Source organism: Canis aureus, chromosome 17 (genome assembly GCF_053574225.1).
Source record: "Canis aureus isolate CA01 chromosome 17, VMU_Caureus_v.1.0, whole genome shotgun sequence".
NCBI lineage: Eukaryota > Metazoa > Chordata > Mammalia > Carnivora > Canidae > Canis > Canis aureus.
This window is the reverse complement of record NC_135627.1, coordinates 37,710,907-37,733,159: the sequence shown is the minus strand read 5'-3', so window position 1 is coordinate 37,733,159 and position 22,253 is coordinate 37,710,907.

The window sequence follows — 22,253 nt, the reverse complement described above, 5'->3', positions numbered from 1 at the left end:
TGACGAACAGTAAAATTTTAAGACATATTATTGGAATATGCTACAAAAACATGAATAAAAAATATTTCATCAATCAGGAGATTTTTTCTTTTAGAGTGTATCTCACTGAGAGGGAGAAATTTTAATTATCACTATTAGTTATTAGTTATATCAAATGCCTCATGGATTACAAAGAAATCATCATTTTTGCATATCAGTTTTATGATTGAAAATGTTATAGTACTTTAGGAATGAGAAACTAAAAGATACCTCAGAATGACAATCACATTTTGAAATTAGATGGCGTAGGAGGATTAAGTGGGCAAAGATAGTAGCTACAAATATAAAAGAAAGCTGAGATCTGCAAGGATTTAATCAGATCTAGACTAACTTCCTTACTGCTACTGATATATCCTCATTATTTGAAATGCGACAGAAATGAAATGTAATGCTCCTTAGCTGCAGAAATAGACAGTGAAGCAAAAATAAATAAATAACCAAAAGACCCTTGATGATAGTGTGGAAAGAATAGTAGAAAAGAGCAACATGATTTTAAATACTCATTAATACTATTAAATAAAGATGAGTTACATTTTAAAAATTCTGATAGTACTGTGCCTAAATCTTGGGTCTTTTACACAGAATCAAATGACTGGCAATCATTAGTGCCAACCAGTTATGTTAACACTGGAGATCATGCAAATTCCCAGAAGATTCTGACTAGTGGAAAAGGAAATTTTATTACAGAATATTAAGAGCAGCCACAAATCTTTAGGTTTTAAATTGGAATATATCTCGATAAATTAACTATTAACAACATAAGATGTGCTCAGGAATCCAGAAATATAACATTGTATTTATAGTTTAATAGAGTTTTGTAAAGGAAGTTATCTTTCTGAAAAGTAAGGATTTAATATAGGTATTGGAAGAGATAGCCACAGCAGAAATAGATACAGAAATTAAATTTTAGTTCAAATATAAGGGAACTAATAATATTTCAGTAACAAATTACATGAAGTAACAGTATTATACCAATAATTATTACAAATAATCTTTATAAAGATACCACTGTTATCAGGAAGATAAAAAATAAGGTCCAAAATATAGTGGTGTGATCTAAATAAAAGGGAAAAAAAAAGGGGTCTAGCCTGACTTAGATACAAACTTTACAATTTGGATATTCTGTATAAGAAAATAAAATATGGGGCCCTGAACATAATATTAATATTGCAAATATTTTGGCACAGCAGTACTCAAATTATAGTCCACAGACTCATTTCACTTCCTTAGCTGTTTATGACTGTCCGTAAGTTAGCATAGAAATTCTGCGAAACACTGAGAAAATTTTGTAAGCAATTTGCCAGAGTCATTTTATGTCCGTTGAATCTAATGATAAAATGTTGACCTTTACTTCATATTTTTTTTAAATTTCTGTTTTCCAAACAATTTATTTGTGCTGTATTTTTAAAAAGCATAAACTCCCAGCAGAGTGGAAATCAGAAATAAAACCAGAGAATAAGAGGCACTGTATTACAGTTCTTGACATTACATATTAGGTAGATCCAATTATAAGAGGTCAGATGTAGAGAGTTCCCTTAACATATCCCTCAATCTGTTTAGTTTTTCCCTTTACTTTTCAAGAGAGAGTTCAGTGTAATTGTGAAGACCTTATAGTCTGTCCTCACAGGGATCTGGATGTGAAACTGAGTTCAACCACGTACTAGATTTTAATGTATTGACCATCTCAAAGCAGAGGATGATAGCGGTATGTGCAAGGTAAGACACATATTGAAAGGGCTAACAGAGAGAAGATAAAAATTATTAGTGACCAATCCTCCCAACAGTTGGTAGAAGAAAAGCCTAGAGATAAAATGGAAAAAAAAAGATTGGCTGAAGGGATTCTTAGATAGTTGAGATCTCTGGGGTATATTTCCATTTCCCAGGAAGGAAAGAGGATGATCTCATGTAACAAGTATATATTGGGGAGGGGAACACAAAATGCAGCATTAGTACCATTCCTCTAGTCCAGAGTGGGATGAAGAGTTTGTACCAGGATTGCATCATCATGTAAGCTATTTAATTCAGCTGACATTTTATTTTCCACAATAAAATATTTCCAGTGACAGAAGTAGTGCCAAGATTTATAGTTTGCTACAAGTTCCTTATTTCATGAAATTGTAGCAAACAAGTTGACTGATTAAGTAGATTAATTATATAGATTCATTATATAGATTAGGTCTCAGTGCAAAAGCAAATACCCACACCTCTCTGAATATCTGGATGCTGTCCCAGTGCTGTAATAGGAACAGAGTGTACAGAGCTCTTGGGACCTTGACATGTGTCCCATGGAAACCCAGGGTAACAGAACCCAGTGCAAAATTTATCCAGAAGAATCTGAATGTGGGATACCCAATGACGTTTTGGCTGGGTATAAATAAAGAAAAGCAGCAGTGGAAAGACCTAAAACACCAGAGGTTTGTTGAGTTTTGTTGAGCTGACTTTTCCCTTGGGCCTAATGACTGGAGGAAGAACCTGCCTACGAATGTTCCCTTCCAGAAATGTATCACTGGGGAAGGACCATGTCAAAAATTGTAAAAAAAAAAAAAAAAAAAAAAAAAAAAAAAAAAAAAAAGGTAAAACATTGTAAAAAGGCTTGAAATTTTACTCTTCTTGAAAGCTAACAGTCTGCCATGGTTTTCATAGATGTGGATAGATAAAAAAGATTCCTAGGTCAGCAATAAAGAGATTTAAATATCATAGCAAGCAATATGACAGAAAGAACTTAATGTTCACCTCAGGGTCCCTTGCCCTACTTCCCTATGGGAGAAATATAGATGCAGGATCAAGTATATGGAGGACATGATGGTGGGTTTGTATCATAGCTGAGGAACCCCAAGCTTAAGAAACTCCAATATTTTAAAGGGGGATGCTAGAAAACTCACCCAAACTTTGCCTTGAAAGGGAGACATTAGCTTTTCTATCTTCAATATTAAACATATCTGCCCTTTGACCTAGAGGGAGACACTTTATCTCAGAAGCTATTTGCTAAGCAAACATTCTTTAAAAAGATGGTCCAGAACAAAAGGTAATGCAAGATGTACAGAAACACTGTGGAGAATTGCTTTCCAACAGATCTGAGAGCGCTATAAGATCTTTATGTTAATGTGGCCAATGACAGTTATTGTACCTTGCCAAAAGAGATAAGACAGATCTATAAATAAAAGTAAACTTCTAATAAGGTTTGCTTCATTAGTGCAATATTTTCAATGTTTCTTGTTACCCATTTCCTGCCCTGAGATCAGAGGAGACAGAGGGAGCAGAGCGAAAGATGGAGTTGGTTGCTATAAGGGGAATAGCAAAGCAACCTACCAACACCTGCCCATTCTGCTGCATGGACACACACACACACACACACACACGTATATAAGCACATGTGCACACACACACATACACACTACTGGTCTTTGGAATGAAGTAGTTAGATATCATACTTAAGGTGAGGAAAACATACAAGAAGATTCAAAGACAGGGATTAAATAGATATTATTTTAGACTAGATCTTTAAAAAGTTGGTTATGCATAGATGATTTTAAATATAGTGTTTATTTTAAGTCTAAATTTTCCCATTAACAAATAGGGTTGATATTAACATGAAGACCATGGGGAAGCTGGGAGGATTGTATAAAAGCACATTTAAAAGCAAATGCGTGAAAAAATCATAATGTAAATGTTCAGTGATTGATTTTATTATTATTATCGCCAGTCAGATGATGTTATATGGGTGTTTTTACTTAAACACATTTTAAATGTTTCTTGTTAGGTAGTTTAGTATTGCTTTTGATACTGGAAACAATACATAGTGTATTTAAAATTAACATGTGAAACATGCAAAGATTTTGTTGTTAGTCTGTTATCTTGACATTTATAACCTATAATTACTTAAATAACGAAGTGACTTATATAGACCCAGAACAAAAGTTTGCACTACATATAGGGAGAGAGAGAGGAATTCTGTTGACCTTGCCCCACACAAGCTGATAAATATTCTAAAATATATCATTGAAATCTCACAAACCTAAACTGAGGACATAGATTGTAAAACATACAAGATACATTCTGCTCCTAACCTAGACCTCAAGGTTGAAGACCTTCATGAAATTTCATGTTCTGAAATATAAAGTTAATCCTCATGATATCTAGAATGCCATCATTCTAACTGAAAAAAATGGCTTGAGAAATACATCAAATATTGACATATTTGGATATAAACTGGTGTGAAGTTTACAAAAACCAAGAAAAATTTGGATCCACAAGAGTGTTGCCATCCAGGAAAGAACAATTATACTAAGAAGGATGGATACATAAAAAACATTTTATAGTGATCAAGACCAAACCAAGAATATATTGCTGCAGGTCAAAACAAAAGAATTTAGAAAGCTGTGTTTTCTCTATTAGAAGTTCTCTCTGATTGTAAGAAAAAGTTGCAATGCAAGAGATGTTTAGGAAGAGAATCAGTTGTTTAGAGAGAGTAAACTATTTTAACTTAATTAATGGGAATTTCCATGTCTTTTTAGCCAAAGACGACCAGGAACAAATCTGTAGTTGAACAAAGTTGAACTTTATTCTTTGCAACAGGGGTAATACATACACACATACATACACCTATACATACAGTACATACATATATACAATGCAAAAAACATGGTTGATCACCTTTGATTTTTCAAAATCTAGCTATATTCGAGGTTACCAAGAGCGAAACCAGGGGCCACAGAAGAGTTGAGACTAAGAGGAAAAAAAAAAAAAAGTTAATTGCATCACTGCTTTTAACAGCTGAAAATCGGGAAACAAAAAAGACATTGTGATAGACTTATATAATGTAATATTAAATATAGCTATGAAAGGACCATAGCTTCATTGTGTATGTAAATTTGTACTAATCTAATTATGATTGACAATGGAATAATCAAGTTCTGGAATATGACTCTTCTTATATATATACATGATAATTCAAGAACATATATAAAATTAAAATAAGAGCTATAGAGACAAACATATATGCAATAACACTGTATTTTAAAAATGAAAGGAAAAAATGAAAACAAAATTCAGGATACGGGTAACTTCTGGGTATATGCAGGGAGACTAAATAAGAAAGGATCGGAAGTAGATGAAAAGAGTAGACGGAGGTAGATAAAATTACATTTCTAATTTTTAGCTTTATGTTGATTTCATGATTGCTCATAGCATAACCAAATAACCCACCCACACTCATACACCCATAAATACACACATAGTTATTGACAGACTAAGTTGTCATTATAACCTCAAATAAAGATTATAATTAATCAAATACTGTTCACCTGGGGGCAGATATGTATATATTTTTAGTTTGGACACTTCCATGAACAACAAAGCCTATTCCACTTACTGAATTAATAATTCTTACTACAGTGACCCCTGGAGTGTTAATGTGTTGTCACATATACAATCACTACTTAAACTGCGTTATCTGTATGACTGAGTGGAAATATAAAATCCTTTTCTGAATGATAAGCCTGACTACTTATTTTGACAGTTGTCACTAACCCCACTGTTTATGTACAAATCCTTAAATTATCACTTAAATTAATGAATATAATGCAAAGGAACATTAGCTGTTTTCATTTAATAGGCTCACATAATTTCCTTTATTTAAATAAAGATATAAAGTTTGAACAGAAAATTTTGTCATTAGGGGTTATTCACTCTTAGGAGAAAAGGAGCTACAAATTACAAAACTTGAAATACCCAGAAAAAAAAGAAAAAGTGAAGATCACGTGTAAGTACAGAATGCTGGCTTCTTCTGCTTTCCATGCTTAACTTATTCTGAGGTCATCAGGGTGTTGTTGCTAGGAAATTTCAGACATTTACTGCTCATGATTTCTGTGTTATCCCTCACTAAAGACCCATTCAAGTGTGTTTTATTTCCCCTTGTTTTATTATTTTAATCCCCAAACACCTACTTAAAGTTAACATCCAAAATCAAGGAAAAGCTTGTTTTTACCATCTCTGAGTTTTTTCACTGATTCTTAGAAAATTCATTTTTGAAGTACTGTCTTCATGATAAGTAGATAGGTCGGTGGGTAGATAGTAGATGAATGATAGATAGATAGATAGATTGTAAGGTCGTAATTATTAAGAAATCCTCAGAAGATTGTAAAACCAACTGCTGTCAAAAATATGTTTTCTGAATTTGTTGATATATCGTACTTGCCATGCACTAATTTTACATATTTCTATAAAATGAACTAAAATATAAAGTCCAAAAATCAATTAACATTATATCAAAACAGATATAGTTTTAATATCATATGCACTGAAAAAGAGTGCATTATCTGAAAGAAAACTAACCAACTCTTCTTTATTATACCATGTAGTATTGTGTGTATGTATGTGTGTATATAAAATGATGAGCTAATGTCCTAAATTATATAATGCACCACCAGCCAGAGACACATAATTTTGAATATTAGAAGACACTTTTTTCTTTTTTGTTTTGTTTTAAAGATTTTATTTATTTTTTCATGAGAGATACAGAGAGAGAGAGAGACAGACAGACAGACAGACACATAGGCAGAGAGAGAAGCAGGCTCCATACAGGTAGCTTGATGTGTGACTGGATCCCAGGATTCCAGGATTACCCTCCAGGCTGAAGGCAGGCGCTCAACTGCTGAGCCACCCAGACGTCCCTAGAAGACACTTTTTCTAATTTAATTTGAATATTCCTGAAATGTTATGAGCTACTTATGATTTGTATGTCACCTAGTAAAATCTAAATTAATTTGCATTCTTGACAAGCAGTAAGATAAAGACTGACATGAAAAAAAGAAAAAAGGCAAATTTGTAAAAGTAAAACCCCACAGTGTTAAATGCACTGTATAGTTTTCCACTGCCATGACTTATGTCTGAGCCCTTCTATCCATTTTCAAGTACAACAGAGATTGGCTTGCTCATCAGTGGCCGTTCTATAGCCAAGAGCTTGTTATCTGCTTGGAATTTGGATTGTTTTAACTTAGCAACCATCCAATGTATTGGAACTGCTCTGTAGAATCTGCTATATTTAATTGTTTATATTGCTACTGAGATCCAAACAAAATTCAACCTTGAATTTTTGCTACTGAAGGTCAATAGGGCAAAAAATCATAAACAGAAAGATGTTATCATTTACTGACAACATGGCAGGACTGATTTCTGTATGTTAAAATGATTAAGGCATGACAATATTCTTCACTGTTATCAGTGGAAAAAAGTTCAACTATGTGACTTATCCATAATAAAATAAATATTAAAATTTCAGGTCCATTAAAATTTTAAATTTAAAAAGTATTTTTATTAATCAGGCTTAGAGATTATTTTGGTATTCATAATCTCCCTTCCATTCCTATTTCCATACTGTTAGTGATAAAGACTTTCCATACAGTGGGCCAATCTATATCTATGCTCTTCAGCAAAACAGATAAGCTTTTTTTCTGTCAAAACATTTAATTATAAAGTTGTTCATGTTAGTTAGGAAGTAAATCATTTAAAGGGTAAAAAAGATTAAATGTAATCTTGAAAAGAAAATGCTTACAGATAAAAAGGAAAGAAACTTGTAGTCAAAGAGAGAAAGTAATTTGTCTTTTCAAGATAGTTAATGAGCTTCAGATACTCTTTGATGATGAGAAAGAGTATGATATACACACAAAAAAAGCTTTAATGAAGTATAAAATTATAACAGATAATGAAGTTCTTTTTTTAGAATATGCAATTAGTAACTGTTGGATTTTCTATTTCTTAAAATCATAAGTATATTGACAATGCTACATACATGTAAAATCATTTTAAGTAAGTTATAAATTCTAACTCAAGATGATCAAGATGAAACTAACTTTTTTTTATTTTTCTAACTCAGTTGTCCTTTCTGAAAGATCAGGGGGAAACAGTATGTTTAAGTGTACAGGATTTCAAAAAGATTTATATTAAACTGCTCGGATTGCAATAGTATAGGAATTAGCTAAGGGGATTTATTTAATCAGAAGGTGAAGAGGTTTTATGGTGGTACTCAGAAAAAAGAATTTATGAATAAAATGAACAGAAAATGTTAACAGACTGATAATTTGGAAAACAAGAATTAGTGGAATTTTATGTATCCATTTTAAAATTATAGCACCAGAAACAAAGTAAGAAACGATAATCCATTTGACAGTAAATATGTCAAAGCTAATTTAAACCTTCAAGTAGCAAAGCATGGCCTCTCTAATTTTCCGAATTTTTAAAAAAAAATTTCCATACTAAGTGTATATAATGAAATAACTAATACAACTGTAAGATGCATATGTTGCCTGCAGATATACGCATAAGCATGTTGTTTGCATTGAAATAATATGTAGATGACTAAAGTGTTCAGTAATAAAAAATTGTTTAAATGCAATTTAATTTTCTAAAAAACCTTATGTGCCTATCAAAGAGTTTAGGTAGATACACATGTTTTAACAAGAAAGATGTGTATCAGCTACTAATTGAAAAATAAGGTATAAAACAGCATATAGGGATCCCTGGGTGGCGCAGCGGTTTAGCGCCTGCCTTTGGCCCAGGGCGCGATCCTGGAGACCCGGGATCGAATCCCACGTCAGGCTCCTGGTGCATGGAGCCTGCTTCTCCCTCTGCCTGTGTCTCTGCCTCTCTCTCTCTCTCTCACTGTGTACCTATCATAAATAAATAAAATAAAATAAAAATTAAAAAAAATAAAATAAAAAAATAAAATAAAACAGCATATATACTTGGGCATTATTTACAATATAGATATATATTGACTTGGTTTCTCATTTCTTGGTGCAATCATCTGCTAAAATTATGTACTAATTGGATACATAATTGGTTTGGGGAATCATGCTTTTGGGATTTATCAGGATTTTCACTATTAGATATACTTCTATGATACTTAAAATATTTTAAAGAAAAAGTAAAATATGACATTAAGCAGGAAGCTAGTAATATTTTACACATTTTGCTTTTGAAAGTTGACTGAAATCTTAATTTGAATTATTGAGTCCCCTTTTAAAATAATTGTGTCGAAACTATTATTTTAATAAGTATTTTAATAAGCCCCATTTTGAGATGTCCAAGAATCTAAGTATATTTTTATATATATAATATATAATTGTGGAGGATAGTATTAGGTAACTGTGTTTAATAATGATCCCCAAGTAAAGCAGAATAGACTTCATAAGGGGGGGTGGCTTTCTCCAATCAGTCGAAGGTTTTAAGAGAAAAGACAGATCAAGAGAAAGGAAAATTCTCCTCTCTACTGTCTTTGGACTCAAGACCACAATGCCAACTTCTCTGACTTTCCAGCCTGCCAGTCAGCTCTGCAAATTTTGGTCTTATGAGAGCCCCCACAACTGTGTGAGCCAATTCCTTAAAATAAATCTTCTCTATGTGTATACATATTATTGGTTCTGTTTCTCTGGAGAACCCTGTCTAATACAGTAACTAACAATGCTAAATGTATTAAAGCCAAAGTGAATTGCAGCAGCTTTAAATTCAAATGCCTTTAGAGACATAGCAGATGATTGAAATTAGAAAATCAGATGGCTATAAAACATTCCATAGTGGTGGGTATGATGGTGAAATTGAGACTCCATTCCTGTTGAAAGGAATCTAAATGAAAATATTTTAAACAATGTGTTCCAATCAAAAATCGTTGTAGGCTGATTTAGCATGTGGAATTCCAGTGTCTGATTTAGTTCAAAGAATTAATAGAAGTAAGAAAGAATTGTGGGTTGGAATGATTAGATAAAACTTCACGAGGCTAAAGAGATTTTCAATCTTCCTTGACCAGGGCTGGCTTAATGTTCCCTGCAACTTGACTAGATTTTAGAGAAGAGTCTTCCTGACTCTGGGCCTCTGACATTCCTTTTCTTAGAGTCTTTGCTTTAAAAAACCTATAGCTGTAAATCCTTTCTTTGCTCCTTTGAATGTAAATCTTTTTCAAAGCTTCTTGCTAGTTTACAAAATAGGAATGTCTTTCTCAAGGAGCCTAACTTTGCAGGCTAACTCCAAATTATAAAACTACCTCCTGATGTGACATTATGAGAAAGTACACTTTTCATTTTGCTTAAGCCAATTAGGAAACACAGAGGACCTAAAATCCCCCCAACTCCTGCTCTTAAAAAACTCTCCAGCCTTTTGTTTTAGTGGAGTTGAGCTCAAACAGAGCTATGACCACTTTCTCCTAGAGTAGCCTCATAAAAAGTCCTCTTTGACTATCTAAATTTGTCCAGTGAAATTTTTGCTTTGATTTTATTGTATTTTCATTTCAGTTAATGTATAGACACAAATAGATATAGATACTTGAAAATTTGCTTTTGACTAAGAAAATAGCAGAAACAACAATAACAATTTCCATATGTTATGTATTCTGTCTTCTGATTCTTTGCTCCTTTTTTTTCTCTAACTCATCAGGAAGCCTACGCAATTAGTAGAGACATAATTCAAAATAAAGCAAACAAGATAAGAGACATGGCTTCATTATAAAGAAGCTTTATTTCCAGAAGACTTATAAGATACAATTTCATCCTGATTGATTGATGAGCTCTAAGATCATGTAACCCATTTGTACCTCTCACTGAATCATTGAAACAGCAGATTTTGCCTTCTTTTTGTCAATTACACTTAAGTCAAATGCTCATTTAACTGTGATACATATATTCTCTCATAATCAGCTGAAAATTTATTCTACTCTTCAGAGATGTAAACATAGATATAGTTATAGATATACAGAGAGAGAAAGTAGTAAAGACATTAAATTGAAATGAAAATCTCAATGAAAAAAATCCCTAGCTACATCACCAAGTATCTTACCCACTTTACATTATAACAAATAATTCCTTGGAAGAAATTAAGCTTTTAAGATTTTCTTCCTATATCATTAGTGAACTAGAGCAAGAATCATAACTTTTATCCACTGGCTTATTTTTTGTTTTGTTTTAAATTTCATTCAAAGGGCTTTAACTAATAAGTTACAATAAATCTAATGATATCACCCTTACATATTCAGACATTGCTGAAATATCTATCTTTAAAGTTTACAGAGATATATAATTGACATATATAATATATACAGATATATATATACATATATCTGTATGTACATATTTTTCCTTTTCAGTTAATATAGGCTATTGTATTATATTGGTATGATATCTAGCATTGAAACATTTTTATAATAAGATGAAAATATTTATTTTGATAACCCAAGTCTTGATAAGGATTACTTTAGGAATAAAGAAAGCTCTTTCACAGAGATGGAAAGTAAAAATTCATGTGTAAGTTGGAGGAAGAGCAGTTTCTGAATTCACAATTTTGAGTTGCCCTCAGATGAAAGGCAGTCAGAGATACAGAAACTATTGTAAGCTTCAATCTATGTCACATGAATTTCTTAAAGAAAACAGAAGAGTCACCAGATAATTGAACACTTTACAAGGTCAGGGTCCATATTTCTCAGCCCTGCTAAAGCAAAAGCAGAAGTGTAAGTATTTTGTGGTTCAGCATGCTTCCTGCATATCTTTTATGATTGTGGCAATAGAGAAAAATGTGAAGGAAACTGTATTCAAAATCCACCAACAAGTATCACTGGACGCCTTTAGAGTAGAAAACAAGAACAGCAATATTAGCCACTGGCAATATTGAATAATTCATTTCCTAATTTATTACAGTACTTAAATTCAGAAACCAAATGCAGAAGTACAGGAAAGGTGAGTTGTGAATTTCCAACAGTTTAAGTGAAAAAGACCTGGAATTTAAGTTGACTACAAGTGGAATATAAGTCAATGGTGTGACAGGGCTGTCAGAAAGGCAATTTGACTTAGAGAGAACTAATACAACTGCAGTGTCCATATTAAAGTAGAGAACCATTCCCAGCTGTCAACCCCATTCAGATAACATTGGATATAGCAAGATCAGCTCTAAGCACCACAAATTACAAAGAAACTGCATAAAATCTAACACATTCAGGTGGGTTTTGTGCATTTGTTTTAAAATGTGGCTAAAGAAGATAAATATTTTCTTTCAGAGTTGAAGATTAGGGATGGGGAGTACTATCTTTAGCTGTTGAAAAATGTTCTCAAAATTTAGAATGAATTTTGTTATGGGCTATGTTCCCTCAAAATGTTTATCTTGAAATTCTAACTGCTAATGTGATGTTATTTGTAGGTGGGACCTTTGGGAGCCAATTAAGTCATGAGATTGGAGCCCTGAATAGGATTGGTGCCTTTATGAGACAAGAGAGCTTGCTCTTTCTGCTCTTTGCCCTGTGAAGACAGAAGGCAAAGATGGCCATTTGCAAATCAGTAAGCATGCTCTCTTTAGACCCTGAATGTGTACCACCTTGGACTTCCCAATCTCCAGAACTGTGAAACGTCAACAGTTTTGTTAAGATACCCAGTGTGTGGTATTTTTTGAGAGCACTCTGAGCAAACTAAGACAATTTCATTCCCTCATTCTTCTATTCACTCAACAAACATACATTGGGTGTTGAATTTCTACCATACACTGATCTGGGCAAAGAAGATTTTGATAGTGAAACAATAAAATACAGACACTGTTATGAAGAGACTTTACAGTCTTTCAAAGATGAGAGGTTGTTACACTAATTATAATGCAACTAACTATAATAAGGGCTATGACAGGAGTGAAGAATATTATGTAAGAGGGTCAACTAAATTACCGGGGCCAATCATCGAGGAAGTCACATTTTTATCAAGAACTGAATAAATAATCTGAAGCATGTGGAAGAGAAAACTATGGTGATAAGAGAAATGCAGATAGATCCAAGAAAAGTAGAAAATTGTATAAAAACTTGCAGCTGGTGAAAGAGGCAATGCTTTGGAGAATTTGAAAATAATTGTGTAGAGATGGATTACAGAGTCTCTGAGGGGATGCAGTGGGATTTGTAAATAACAGGGGAAAAGCTCAAGTGATGGTGGGTCTTGTGAGGAATGCTTAGAAACTGGAGTGTAACCTAAAGGTGAGGACGGACCATTAAATTGAGGAATGAAATCTTTGGTTCGGTTGAGCGTCCTAGATGAAATAGAGGAAACGGAACCACACTGAAAAGAGCTACTACAGTTAAAAGCTATAAAAAGTTTCAGAAGATGAAGATGACCTCAAGGTTGGAAAAGTGTGAAGATGAGGCACATAGTGTGCATTCAAGAGAGACTTTGAGAGTTAGTTAGCATCTAAAGTGGGGGACAGATCAGGAGAGAAAAGCAAACAACACAAGGGAATCCGGAAAATGAAGTCTTTGACCTGGCCAGCTGGGGTCAAATAAAACTACCAACACGGAGAAAAAGGAGAACAGGTGTGGAAGTTTGGGAGTGCACAACTAGAAGTCTGTCATTTACCGCCTTTACTGTAGCAAAGTAAAAATTTCCATCAAGTTCATAGCAGCAGAGAGAGCTTCTGTCAAGACCTGTATAATTGATCTATTTTTGTAACAGCAGGTAGATATTAATAGAATCCATGGAAGTAGATGTCTTCCATAATTACCCTATACACAGGAAAATCGCATACATGTAATAATGTAATAGTTAGACCGGTAGGCTTGAATTTTATTCCCAACCTTGAAGTGATAGTGTTTAGCCTTGTGAAAATTAGTCTTCACGGCACTTATTTCCTTAATTGTGAAGTGGAGCTAATTTCCCAGGATTTCTCATTTTGCAGAATTTGAATAGATTCAATGGCCTATCAACCTATATCGAGTTTAGAAATTTTCAAAGCATGATACAAATTGAACTACTGTTAACAATAGCTGCTATATTTATTTAAAAAAATAAAAGATTGAGTGAGACATTATTTGACACCTCTAAAGGATATTTCAGTGATATTATTGAATTGGGCTGGAGGTTAGGCAAGATATCTGAGTTACAAATAAGTCCACTGAATTTTATGTGTTACATGTTACATGGCAGTAGCTCTTAATGAAGACGAGAAAGTATATTATCTTACCTGAAAATATTTTGAGATTATAAATGTTTCTAGATTATTATATATTCAGTGGTTTTGAGGGAAGAACTTGAAATATTTATTTCAGGAAAAGGTTTTAGACATATTTTTATCTCTCGGATAAAAATCACTGCTATAAAGTTTCACAATAGTCAGATTATGGAAAATAATATCACCATTTGCAAAATATCCTTTGGTCTGAGGAGATATCTTCTGATAAATATAAAATCTAGTACTCTACAAAGAGCCAGCGTTCATTAAATGTTTATTAAATGACCACTTTATCTAGGGAAGTGAGTTTTACAACATTTCATGTGGAGAAAGAGATAGTCATTTAATTCAAATTAAAACATCCTATACACTGCATGTGTTAGAGCAAATGGCTAGTACACAATTGTTTTAATCAAAGGAATGTACTATAAAATTTGGATTTCTACCTCATGAGGACGCATCTTATTTCTTACAGAAGTCATATTCTTTTGAGGGACTAAATTAGCTCATGATAATTAGGTACTTTAAAAGGGCACTGAGTTTTCAAAGCAACATAACTGAGATAACATTTTATATATGGTAGGGAAAATGTGAAAATATGAAACTCTCAGTGACTGACTCTGAACTAGGTAAAATTGAATTTAGATTTCCACTAAAATGATTTCTATTATACTATATCCTATCATTGTTTGTTCTTATGATAACTTTGTCTCTAAAAGCCCTACCTTTCTCATTCTTTTCTTAACTGTCTTGATGCTTTCCAATCTGATTTCCCTGTATGTTTCCCCTCATCTGTTTATGCCATAAGGCACAGAGTTCTTTTGGACTGGGGTTTTGCTCCTCGGGTCTGATCAATATTTGTCACTACTTCCAAAGTGAATTTAAGGCATGAGTAATGAGGGACATGTCTTGAAATCTCTGGACAAAGCTGCATTATAATGTGTTTAGGGCACAGACTGCATTCTTGAAACCTAAGATTAAATCCTGGCTAAGATACCCACTTTCTAGGTGAGCATGGGAAGGTTATGTATCTACTCTGCACATAAATTTCTTCCTCTGCATAAAAGATTACTCTCAACTAACTTTAAAGTATTGTGGAGGATTGTATTTTATGTTATTTTCTTCTTGTTGTTGTCTTTAAATGAGTTAGCAAATGTAAAACCCTTTGATCAGTGATTAGCATACAGGAAGCTCCCTATAAATATTTGCTATTAACACTATTTTTATTATTAATAGTATGAGAACATATTCATTTTTCTAAAGTGCTGATGATGCTCCTAGGGTCAAATTACTGCCCTTCAAGTTATGTGAGGTCAACCTTCTCTACAGTTTTTCAGACCAGGCATTCCAACTTTTCATACCCACTGAATCTACATTTATTGGATGCTTCCTCTTTATCAGGCCTTGGTTCCAGCAGTTTATATTAATAATCACTTTCATATTCACAGCAACTGTAGAAGGTGGTTGCTATTTTTGGTTTCAATATAAAAATTAGCAAATCAAAAAAATTGATAAATCGAGACCTATACTTAGTAACCTATCTCAATCACACAGCTAAGTGAGGGATAAACTAGGATTCAACCTCGGGCACCTTACTCTTCAACCAGCATTCTCAACCATCATGTCTCCTCAGTGTCAGAGAATCAGAGAATATGTCTCTAATCTATAAAAGACCCATAATCTCTTCCATTCCCATACATTTGCTTCTCCCTTTACTCTGAGCCTGTATCTCCTTTAAACATTGATAAATCTCACTCTTAGTAAATTAAAAAATAATAATAATTTGGTGACTACTTCTATGCCTCTCATTTCTCTTGATATAAAAGCATTTAAACAAAACAAACAAACAAACAAACAAACAAACAAACAAAAACATTGCTCTCTACAAGCGCTGATCTTTTCTTTCCTAGGTCCATCGAAATCGTCACTTCTTTTTTACACAATGATTTTTCTTGATCAGGTCGCCAGTGACATAAGCAGTTCCATATGCAAAGAACAATTTCATACTTTGACTTTTTCAACATGTTGTTTCCACTACTTTTTGCTAAGTCTTTTTACTTGAGTGACGCCATTTGTTCCTGTGCTATCCTTATACCTCTCTGTAATTATTCTCTTTTTTCTCTTTAATTATTATTCTTTAGCTATGTTCTTATCAGTCTTTGTCCTCTGCCTACCCTACAAGTATTTATGTTACTAGAGAGTTCATTTTGGGCCAGTTTCTCATTCTGCTTATTCCTAATCCGTGTCTTTAATGTTTACTAAAATCTCAGGATTTTATAACTTTACCTCCAATGCTTACTTGTTCTCTGAGCTGCAGAAGGAGATTTCAAATTATTTTTTCAATGACTCTTTCTGTGTGCATCCCACAGGAATCTGTACTCTTCTCCATACCTCCAGTGATGCTCTTACTTCTCTCAAATTAGTTACTTGTCTCAATTATTTGAAATTCATAACTGCTTTTTCCAATAACACTTACTCCAAGATAGCTGGGAAAATATTTTCAGCCTTGTATCAATGAACCAATTTTAAGAACCATGGTGATCTGCAAGAGAACACCTGTTTATTCAAGTGAACTCCTTATCTTCCTCTCATAAGGTATCTTCTGGTCTTGCCTTAAAAAGTCCAATCATACTTTATTTGTACATCTTCCATTCTGCCCCATTTTATTGAAATAGGTCCCAACATTTTTATTAAAGTCTGGACATTTTAAGAATTTTCTTTTCACAATTTTTTTCTAATTTACAACTTACATCATATTTTAAAAAATCAATGACAATTTAAGTATATGGAAACTAAAATATAAGAATTAGAACTAGGAATGGCAGCTTATTACTGGCAGTACTTTGTCATATAAAGTGAGTTTTGTTGACCTATTCAACATTACTTTCTCAACTGTCTTATGGATCCTTCCTAGTAACAATAAAAATAATGAAAATTAACCAAGATACAAGTATGATTTATCAAGAGACAGATATCTTATGGAGATTTAGAAAAGAGCTAGTGGGGGGCAGAATTTGTAATCCTAGTGAGCAATTTTTTTTAATGTCAGTTTTAATATAAGTTCCCACTGGAGTTTCAGAAAAGTATCTTTACTTAACATATACGACTCCAAAACTCTAGATTTTTTGAGAATAAAAAAAAAAGGTTGGTTCAAATAGGTTTTAAAAATTTCAAAACATGTTGGTTCAAACAAATGTTTAATTTTTATGGTACCATAGATCACGTGCCAAGTGTTCAGGGACTAGATACCACTCTGCTCAGAGGGGATGCTGAGACAGGTTAGGTTCATAACTGAGTCATGAAAGAATACCTAAAGATTAATTATGACATTGAATTTTTTAAAAACATACAATAAACTCTCAGGTCAGATGATTAAGATGTAACAGTATTTATATGCCCACAGAAATTATTATAATTCCAAATAATTGTTCTTGAAATTGTATCATAGTTTATGCAGGAAATGCTTTTCTAACACTCTGCCTGATATAAGGGAGAATAATGACACATTAAATTTTTTTCCCTTAACATAGATTTCCTATTAGAAATATTTTTAAAAATGGACTTGCCTGAGAAAAGTAATACAACTGGGACACCTAACATTGCTTGATATATTATACTCCCATAAAATTTTCCTGGAGAAAATAAACCAACCAACAAAAAGCAGCTAAAGCAAAAGTAAACAAGTAAAGAGCATGTGTAGAAAGACCGTATTGATAAGCACGATAATCTTCATCACGCTTCTTGAGTGACTGTCAAAATTACAAGGTGGGGCTGTCAGAGAGCTTTGCAGTTTCATCATCTACAGAATATGCACATTTAAATGTGAAGAGCATTGGCACAACACTTGGTGCCTCGGATTATTTTAAATTATAATGAGCAAGTTGATGTGAGAATATAACAGACAATAAATATGTCAGTTTCTTATTCAGGAACCCCAAGTAATATAAAATTAAATAATAAATGTTTAGTTTTGTTTTATTTATATGTGTCAGGCATCAATGATATTATCAACTATTATTATATGTCAGTTAAAATGAATTAACTGTATTAACCTTTTATCGACATGGTTTTATCTCAAAATACTTTGCTCAGATGAGATCAGTTTGCAGAAAAAAACACATGATGCATGTGCAGTTTGAAACATCCACATATAAACACATTGTTTACAAAGGCATATTTATAAAAGTATTTATGACTCATAGATCATAAAATAATGGATGATAAGAATGCACAAAAAATCCATAAACGGTATCAAGAACAAATGAAAGAGAGAGCAAAGCTGCTTCAACTGTACATACTATATTACTGAGTTTTTTGTTTTGTTTTGTTTTGCTTTTAAGTAGGCTCCATGCCCAGTGGGGAAGGTAACACAGAGCTTGAACTCAGGCCCCCGAAATCAAGACCTGAACTGAGATCAAGAGTTGGATGCTTAGGGGCATCTGGGTGGCTCAGCAGTTGAGCGTCTGCCTTTGGCTCAGGGCGTGATCCCGAGATTCAGGATCGAGTCCCACATCGGGCTCCCTGCACGGAGACTGCTTCTCCCTCTGCCTGTGTCTCTGCTTCTCTCTGTGGGTCTCTAATGAATAAATAAAATCTTAAAAAAAAAAAAAAAAAAAGAGAGTTGGATGCTTAACCGACTGAGCTACCCAGGCACCTTTATATTACTGCTTTTTAAAAAAAATATCTCAGAGGGATGCCTGGGTGGCTCAGCAGGTGAGCATCTCCCTTCAGCTCAGTCCATGATCCCAGTTCTGGGATCGAGTTCCACATCAGGCTCCTGCATAGAGCTTGCTTCTCCCTCTGCCTATGTCTCTGAATCTCTCTGTGTTTCTCATGAATAAATAGGTAAAATCTTAAAAAAAAATATCTGAGAGAGATATATTGCATATAATATTAATTAATGGTATAATCTAATCTGAGTAGCTAACATAAGGTTCTATTGTTGCATTGTTTGATATTTTAAATGGTTAATATTAAAATTCATGAAATATAGTCAGTTAAAATATAGTAAGAAAGAGTAAGCAAAACAAAAATAAAATGAGAGATGATAGAAGACTAAGGTTAGTAATCAAAATGCACATCATGAAATACTAAATACTTTAAAGAAGGCTCAAGAATAAGATTTGAAATGCTCAAGTTTTCCCTTCAGAAAAATACAAGATTCAATTATTTATACAGGAAAAAAAAAAAAAAAAAAACCACCCAGATTTTACAAATAGCAAAGCAATATTGGGTCCTGGAACCAGATTTCATGATTTTGTCTCTCTTCAAATCTATCTTTGTGGCTTATAGCAATTCTCATTCTATGTTGCTAAGAGTTGCTTTTCATATATCCATCACATCAAACCTTTACATTCCCAGGATCCACATTAACTTTTTTCTGTACTTCCAAAAATGCCTTCAAACTGATTTATAGTAGCTATTATAAATGGAATAAAAATGTACTAATTAGCTCTCTGAGACTCAAAAAATTGTCAATTCCTTCAAAAAAGAACTTTGCTGGAGTGTTTTTTGGTTTGCATTAAATATAATGATCAATTTGGGGATAATTGATAGCGTAAAAATCCAACACAAGAACACAGTGTATCTCTCTCCATTCGTTTCTGCTTTCGTTCATTGTTTTTCAGTGGTATCTTGTAGTTGAAGGCCTATTACTTTTTCCAGTATTTTATTAAAATGATGCCCAGACATGATTTGCTTTATGATGTTACTGAGAATGATATTTCTAACTTCAAATTTCACTTGGTCCTTGATTACTTTTAAATGTAACTGCTTATTTTTTTTTAATATTGACCTAGTTATGTAATATTAACTACTGTCAATATTTTGGAAGCTTTTTTATTGTTTTTTTTTTCCATTAGATGTCTTATATAGGCAAACATGTCATTTAAAAATAGGAGAATTTTATTCTACTTATTTCCTGTATTCATTTATTTTCTCTTGTCTTATTATACTAGCTAAAACTCACAGTGCAATGCTGACTAGGAGTGATAAGAGCAGATAGGTATCTTTTTTCTCTTCCTTTAGAGGAAGTTATTCTATAATCACGAAGTATGATGTTGTTATTTTATTTTTAATATATGGCCTTTATGTGATTGAGAAAATTTCCTTCTCTTCCTGGATTTCTGAAAATTTCAATTATTTATGATGTCGAATCTTGTTAAATGTTTTTTCTGCGGTGTTGAGAGGATATATTTCTTACTTTATTTTAAATTTGATTAACATTGAAAAATATATCAATTACTTTTAAGTATTAACAAATTCATATTACTACCAAACCCTAGTTGATTGTATTTTCTTTTTTGTTTGATGTGATTTCTTGCAAATAATTTGCTCAGCATTTTTGAGTCTATATTCCAAAAAAAATTTACTCTATTGATTTCTTTCTTCTAATGTTTTAGATTTGCTATCAGAGTTTTGATCTTAGTTTTTGAGTTTTCATTTTGAATTTGGATTTTGGCATCATTATATAATTAAGAAGGCATTTTCTGATTCTCTATATGCTGATACAGTGTACATAATAAGGTTTGAAAGTATTTTTTCTTAAGACCTCGTGTAGTTCACTAATAAAATTTTCTGGGTCCAGTATTTTCTTCAAGGTTTATAATTACAAGTTCAATTTAAATTAGATATGTTTTTTAAAAGATTTTATTTACTCACTCATGAGAGACACAAAGAGAGAGGCAGATACATAGGCGGAAGGAGAAGCAGGCTCCCTGCAGAGAGCCTGATGCAGGACTCAATCCCAGGACCCCGGAATGATGACCTGAGCCAAAAGCAGAAGCTCAACCACTCAACAACATCGGTGCCCTAGATTAGATATGTTTATTGAACTTTTATTTTTATTTTCAAGCCCATTTTGGCAATATGTGACTTCCAAGGAGGTTGTTCATTTTCTTTTTTTCCTAAAGAATTTATTTATTTACTTGAGAGAGAATGAGCCGTGTGGATGAGCAGAGGGAGACAAAGAAAGAGACAGGGAGAAACAAACTCCAGACTGAGCTGGAAGCCCGATGTGGGGTTCAGTCTCATGACCCAAAGAATATGACCTGAGCCAAAGGCAGATGCTTAACCAACTGAGCAACCCAGGCACCCCAGAAGTTGTTCATTTTCTATCCAAAGTTCCAAATTTATTGTCATAAACATTTTAAATAATATATCCCTCTTATCATTTAATGTTGTAAGATCTGCACTGATGTCCCCTTGTTCAATCTCAATTCCAGCAAATTGTTTCATTTTAGTCTAAGTCAAACTAAAGTTTTATTTATTTTTTAATTGATTGAGAATTTTGCTGAGTTGAGCTCTTCATTTCCTCCTTCCTGCTCAATACATGTGATGATGATCTCTGTCAAAGACCCTGCTCTCTCTCTGCCAACCGTTTTCATCCAACTAAGTTAATTAAATGAGGATTTTCTTTCATCACATTTGATCTACAAAAGTGTGCTCTACTCAAAATGTTTTTGAAATATTCAAATTTTTTTAAAAAAATCTTGGATTTTTCAATACTAATTTAAGAAAATCTTACAAAACAAACCTTCGGATAAGCAAGTTGAAAGCATAAAAGGCTAAACTATTCAGTAGTTGAGTTCATCTTTGGCAATCATCCCTCTCAGCATCTCCCAGGTCCCATCACATCCCGTTATCTATTGTTACTTCTCACTACCTCTTCTTCATCAGAAAATAATTTTACCATTTATACTTAACAATAAAAGTCTCCTTCTTTTAAAATGTAATGCAAAATGTAAAGAAACACAACCTTATCTCTATCAAGAAAGAGACATAGCAAATTTAGACACAGCCTCAAAAGTAATTATTTCATGTAAAAAAAAAAAAGTCTGACTATAGGTTACTACTATGGTCACTGATGATTGGTTGCTACTGTGGTTCTCTAGGATACTTCAGTATGATCTGATTAAGGATTTTCATTTTACAATAAAAAAGTGTTGTTATTCCAGAGTACAGAGGATTGAATACTGCAAAACAAAACAAAGTGAATATGAATGATGGACCATTTGTGTACTGTAAGTTATTGATATAATAACATGTATAGTAAAAGGCCCATCATATATAGTCAAATGCCATATCTGCACTCCTAATTTCCATATTTTCAGAGAGATGTCCTTGAGTTGGTCTATTTGTTCAAAATAACATGTAGCTAAGAGGAAAGCTATGGGTAAAATTAGAGTGTCCTAACTGCTGTATAAACAAATCAATGATCTACACTCACCCTCTGGATACAATAACTACTGAGACTGTCA